Genomic DNA, 7,027 nt, shown 5'->3' with positions numbered 1-7,027 from the left:
GCCCCACGCGCAAGCGCCGCCGCCGCCGCGGGGAGGGCGGTGCCCGCCCGTCCGGACCGCACGGGCGGAGCAGCACCGCGCGAGCGGTGTTGACATAAATAGGGCAGGAGATCTTTCTCCTTTTTAATGCCTTTATTAAAGAGATTCAGCTCAGGTGAGGAGAAATCGACGGGTCGCGCCCACGCCGCCACTGTCCCCAAGAGTGGCACGGAGGAGGAGAGTGATGCAGCTCTGTCCGCTGGTTTGCAGGCAGAGCTGGGGACTGCGTCCTCACGGGAGATCCGCAGATTCCTACTTTTCAGTCACAACGCTCCGGATCCCCTCCTTAGTGAACATCCTTTGAGGTCAGGGTGAGAAGCAAAAAGGATCCAAGCAGGCACTGGACTTCACGCCCATCCTTAGACATCAACTAGGGTCCCCTAATTCTATACTGGTTCGTTGTTTTTAGGGGTTTTCCTAGAAAACGGGAAAATTTTGGAGCGGTGCATTTCTCATCTGCATACGTGGTCTCAGGCCACTCCTATTCTCCTGGGCTGCGTGTCCAGGTGTAGCTCCGGGGCAAGCACCAGGGAGGACAATGGTTAAAAATCACCAGCAATTAACGGGTAATTAAAGAACTCTTTAACAATTAAGCTAATTTAACAGCAACTGGTCCCACCGTTTTTTTTTCTCTGTAACCTTAAACAAAAATAGGTATATTTTTATTCATAACAGCAATGGGCACAAACTGATGCACAGGAAGTTCCACCTGAACATGAGGAGGAATTTCTTTGCTGTGCGGGCGACCAAGCACTGGAACAGATTGTTCAGAGAGGTTGTGGAGTCTCCCTCACTGGAGGTACTTAAGAACCCTCTGGACACCATCCTGTGCAGTGCCTCTAGGATGACCCTGCTCGAGCACACTGCTGTCCCTTCCAACCTGACCGATACTGTGATTCTGCAATACGTTCGTGGGGCGTTTCCCCCCAGTCCAACCTTTAGACACAGTTTGTTGTGGCAGGTAAGTACCTGAACCCAAAGAATGCTACTGCCCAGGGCACTAGGTACCACAGAAACAAGTAAGAACATTCATAGTGATTCATTAGTCAAAGACTTTGTATGTCTCCTCACACACACTCCCCACCACTTTCCCCTGAAAATCGTTGCAAAAGAAAAGTAATACCTCATACGCTTCACTAAACATTTTATGGTAAATTAACCTCCATGTGCCTAGCACCTGGTTTTGAACCATGCATTAGTATCACTGATGACTTCTAGAAGTGGGTAATTTAATCTCCCTGACACTTGTTAAACTGGAACAACCAGGTATTTCTTTTCTCATTAAGTTCCTCAAATGAAGAAACTACTAAGAATCTGTGGCCAAATCTTTATATTGAGTTTACAAATCTGACATGGGAAAAGCAACCCTTTAATAAAAGGTTGGCAAACAGAAATCAAGTTCAAATCCCACTTACACCCATTATAAAGGCACAATCCCTACTGGAATGATGCAAAGTTAATTTCCCAGTAACATTGTGTATCCATGGAGTTACCCATTCTAATTCATGTTCAGTAAAAAGCAGATTTCAGATCCTTTAAATTTACACTTTTATTCATCTTCCCTTTCAAAGTACAGGTACCTGGCTACAGCTTTTGCAACTCCTGTCCTACACACATCATTCAACCTACTCACAAAGGCAAAAGTAAAGATAGTCACGACTTTTCTGCTGTCTAGGAGGTAGCTGTGCATTTTGTGTGACAGTTTGCAACTCTTCCATACTCTTCCAACTCTGATTCGCCTGAAGGGTGGTTTGTAGTTACTGTTTCTTAGTCCTTTAACTTGGATTACAATGTTAGAAAGGTGAATTCTGCTTATCGTCCATACAACAGTACACAGATGATCTGCACAGCATGCATACACATCCATACCTTATGGACACAGAACAAAGCTGCTTTACTGGCAAGTCAGCAGAAACCAATGCAAGTGAGGAGCAGCGAACTAATTTTGTTGAGGTATGACAGATGGGAGATCCTGGTCCTCCTACCTCCTATTTATGCATAACTGCTTATATACATTGTTAGTCCTCAACCCACCATATTACAAAATCAACAGTCAGATGTCCATTTGTTCAGTTACTCACATGGTCTTTCTCCAGCAAATAGAACTTGCAAACCCATGGGCTATAATCACAAAACGTAAGTGTATCAGGAAGCACCTTCCTCCCTCTCTCTTACAAGTTTCTCCAGGTATCTAGCAAGAATGAAAAGAGCACATTATCAGAACACAGAATTTTGCCAGTGCATTGGCAACAGTGTCACTTCTTCCATAACACTGGTCACATTGGGAAATGGGTAAGAGAATACATAAAGCAGAATTCAGTACAGCTACAAGTTGTCTGTGAATTCTATTAATGGAATAATTTTAAATGCATAACTCTGCCTAAAGCAAAGCAGAAGACATGGAAGTACTCAAATATGACTCAGGCAGAGACAAAAATAGTATCAGGCAGGCTCTGGCAAGTAAAGGACAAATAAAGGGGTGTAGATAAAAATCTCTCAAATATTTTGAAGTCAGAGTCAGTTTATTTAAGTTAGTTATGAAAATAATGTTTTAAAACAGCTTTGTATGTGTCCTGGCACATGACAAAAATAAATCAGTTAAAAATATGAGAATTTTCTACTGAAAAGAGAGGATCCAGCAGTAGCTCCATTAATTTAAGGCTGGCAAAAAGTGTGATCTCATTTAAGAAAAAATGAATGATAGTAATGGGCCTAATTAAAATATGTATCAGTTACTGAAATCTATTAACTTTTTTCACTCAATGTAAACAAAAAATGCAGAACATAATTTAAATGCTGCATTCATCTTGATTATTTTCCCCAAAAGACTGTTGTATGCAGAACTCCTATTTTTACTAGCTAAACATTTGTTTATGGAAGTTAAAGGTCATTGAACAATTGAACATAGAATAGGTTTTTTTGGCAGGTAAACTGGTTTCAAGTTTAGGATTTATTTCTAAGGAGAACAACTTTACCTTTAGAAAACCTGACTCTGATGTACAAATGGAGTAGCAGGCCATTGCTGATCTTATTTACATAACAATTCTTATCAATTCAGATGCATTTTACTTATATGAGACAGCAGGGATATGCCCTAGCTTTATTTGTTTTCAAACACAATACTACGTGCAAATGTGGATTGTTTATCCATTGAATTTTTTATAAAAAGTTAATATAATGACTATTCTTTTGTTTTCACAAAAATTTTAACACTTCAAGTAGAATCTTTAACAAGCATACAAAACTATTCAAAACAATTTGCATTTAATTTAACCAGAAGAAATAATAAATTTGAAAATAAGGTTATGGCTAATTATAGAGCTGTCAAGTAAAACCTTGATGGGGAGCCAGGCATGCATGTCTGAAAACTGCAGCAACAGTAGTACTGGATTGTGAAGCAGAATGGGTTCTACCAAAATTAAGTCTCTAGGTTTGACCAAGTGACCCACGTAGCAGATGAGAGAAAGGCTGTGGACATTGTCTACCTGAACTTCAGTAAAGCCTTTGATACTCTCTCTCCCACAGCTTCCTCCTGGAGAAATTGCTGCTCATGACTTAGACAGGTGCAGTTTGCTGGGTTAAAAACTGGATGGATGACTGGGCTGAGGGTGTTGGTGAATGGAGTTATCTGGCTGACAGTCAGTCACTACTGCAGTTTGCTGAGGCTCACTGCTGGGGCTGGTCCTGTTTAATGTCTTTATCAATTATTTGGAATACCACCCCAATTTGCAGACAATACTAAGTTGGGTGGGAGTGTTGATCTGCTGGAGGGCAGGAAGGCTCTGCAGAGGGATCTGGACAGGCTGGATCAATGAGCTGAGGCCAGTGGTATGAGGTTCAGTAAGGTCAGCTGCTGAGTCCTGCCCTTGGGTCACAACAACCCCATCCACTGCTACAGGCTTGGGGCAGAAAGACTGGAAAACTGCTCAGCTGAAAACGACCTAGGGGTCTACAGCAGATCCTGACCTGGGACATTGAGGAGTGTGGAGTGTGTCCAGAGAAGGGCAATGGAGCTGATGAAGGGTCTGGAGCACAAGTCTTATGAGGAGCAGCTGAGGGAGCTGGAGGTGTTTAGCCTGGAGAAAAAGAAAAAAAGGATGTTCAGGAGTGACCTTATCTCTCTCTCTTAAAACTACCTTAGAGTGTAGCACACAAGGATCAGCCTCTTCTCCCAGGCAACTAGCAACTGGAGAAAAACACATAGCCCCAAGATGGGCTAGGGGAAGTTCAGGTTGGACATGAGAAAGAATTTAGTCACTGAAAGAGTGGTTAAGCATTGAAACAAGCTAACCAGGCAGGTGGTGGTGCCACCATCCCAGGAAGTGTTCAGTAAACAACTAGACATGCAACCTGAGGCTATGGTTTAGTTGGCATGGTGGTGATTAGTCAAAGGTTGGACTTACAGGTCTTTTTCAACTTTAATAACTCTATGATTTGTAGGAAATTCAGTCTTAGGAATATATTTTTAATGGGACAATCCATGGAATAAGAGAAGGTAACAAATATATACCAATCTACACACAGCGTGGAAAGGCAAGGACATCAAAAGTGTCATAAGCTAAAAAAAAAAGCTTATAAGTTTACATAAATCATGTTCTGTTCATTTAGTATTGTTGGCAAGGCAATACAAGCAACAAATTGAGTCACAGATTACTGACATTTATGCAGAGACACAAGTTTTCAGACAAAGATAGGCTCCTCAGTCCTGCATTTTTACAGGCTACTAAAAAGAGTATGTACTATTAAGTAAGCTGTAAAGCACAACTTCCAGGATCAGACTATACATTTAAAATAATCACAAAAAAATTTAAAATATAATGGTTAGCCCCTCTGGAAGCAGGACAGGGTTGTAAAGCATTAAAATAGACCACCCAAGAAAGTAGTGGAGTCACCCCCTCTGGAAGTGTTCAAAAAAGTGTGTGGATATGTCACTTGAGGAGGTGATATAATGGTGAATATGGTGGTGGTGCTGAGTTGGTGGCTGGACTCAAAGGACTTTTCCAACCTTAAAATTTCTCTGATTCTATGATAAGAGCAAGAAGAATAAGAAAAAGCTCTTCAAAATAATTTAGTGGGTAGCAACATATAAGCATCTCTAGATTGTATCCTGTTCCCTGTAATTATCAACCAGATAATCATTTTTTCATGTTAAAACTTAACCTCTACTAGTTAAATCTGCCTTGCCTGTTGCTATACGCCTATTACTGAACAGATCCAGTCACTTCCAGTAATGAAGCTAACAACTCTTCATAACTCTTAAAAACAATCACTCCTTCATTTGGAAGCCAGTGCCTGCCTACATGCACATTGGAGAATTTGGTTTTGACTCTTTATCTCTAATGTATCTTATTAGTTAGAACACTTTTTTTGAGACGATCTTTTCTGCTCTCTTATGCATGTATTTCAGAGCATAAAAAAGTATTTTAGTTCAACTTCACATCTGTTGTGATTTCATTCAGCTACTTTAGCCTTTGCAATACTACAAATGCAATAACACATCAATATTCTTCATAGAGAATTCAGCATGTATAGATTTGCTGGATATTTTCATCTAAGTTTCTGGGGAGTGGGGTGGGAAGGAATGGGCATTTTTTCAGTGTATGAAGAGGACAAGTTTCTAAAGTGATGCACTGCTTCATAGGTTCATACCAAGTCAGCCACTTTTTTCCATATGCCTACTGACAATCACATTTAATTTATACATGCAGAATATTAACATAATTCCCCCTCTATGACCCAACCAAAACCAAGACTGCATCTCATCTGTTTCAGTCTATCAAGAACCTCCATACTTTGAAATTGTCACTGCCTTCGCTCGTCAGAAGCCTTCGAAGAAGAGATCCTCTGTTTTAGGCAGGACTTTTCTTCTTCGAAGGCTTCTGACGAGCGAAGGCAGTCACAATTTCAAGATGAAATGCTCACCGTGTAAAAAAAATTAAATGTGTATCATTTTCAGCCTACCTGAATGTCACCTTCTTTCTATTTATGAAGGTATTTGCATACTTTGAGATTTCTCACTTTCCCTTTTCTCCCTGCACCAATTATATCCATTAAGAAGCACATCTAAAGCAACAGCAAGTTCCTGAAAAATCAGCACTACTTTAAGCAAGGTAAAAGGTAAAGAATAATCTTCAGAAACAAGTATAAGATACCTCCTTCTTAGGGCAAGGCTATGAAGACATCCTGCAGCAGATGACCATCTCCACAATGGACTTACCTGTCACCTGAGGGACAGGACAGATCTCTGCTATTTAGAAAATTATAAACAATTGTAATTTTGTACAAACATGTCAATAAGAAGTTCTATACACTTCAAATTCTTTAGAGTAAACAAAACAGACTTATCTCTTAAATCTGATTTTCATTTCACACAGTACTTGAAAGACTGGAAATGCCTTTTTGCTTATGCCAGTCAAAATTTGTTTTACAGAATTTTTTTTTTAAAGCCAAATAGTAGAGGACAAGTTTGCTCACTTCTCTTAAGTATCCCTAAAAAATTCATAATGCTTTAGTATGAGTTTCTGCAGTGTAAAAATAGACACCCTGTATTACAAACTCATACAAAATACATCAGTACTTTCAAAATTAATGTAACATCATTTCACAGAGACAAAAATAGCAGTCAGTCAAATGGCTGCACCCTAAACTGTCACATGGTTAGCTGAAGTTTTCTTAAACAAAGCAACCTATTTAAGTCAAGCATATGATGACATGTTCTAAATGTGTTACAGGAACAAAAGTACTCCATAATTAATACTGAAGCAAGTTTCTCATAATCCTTGATCTACTCCCACTTCACCAAGACAGAAGCACAAAACATGCGTTGGACATAACCAGCAAGTATTATATGAAGGTTGTTTTTTCTTCTCTCTTGCTTAACATGGTGGACTAACTCTGTGGTGTAGAAGACTAAGGAAACAAGGGATACTTTTGTAATAAACTCCAAGGCAGTTTAAATACTAGTGATTTTGGTAAACTATCCCCACAA

This window comes from Onychostruthus taczanowskii, unplaced genomic scaffold, assembly GCF_017590055.1.
Source record: "Onychostruthus taczanowskii isolate IOZ18803 unplaced genomic scaffold, ASM1759005v1 scaffold134, whole genome shotgun sequence".
NCBI lineage: Eukaryota > Metazoa > Chordata > Aves > Passeriformes > Passeridae > Onychostruthus > Onychostruthus taczanowskii.
The sequence above is the reverse complement of the archived record's forward strand: the minus strand, read 5'-3'. Positions refer to the sequence as shown.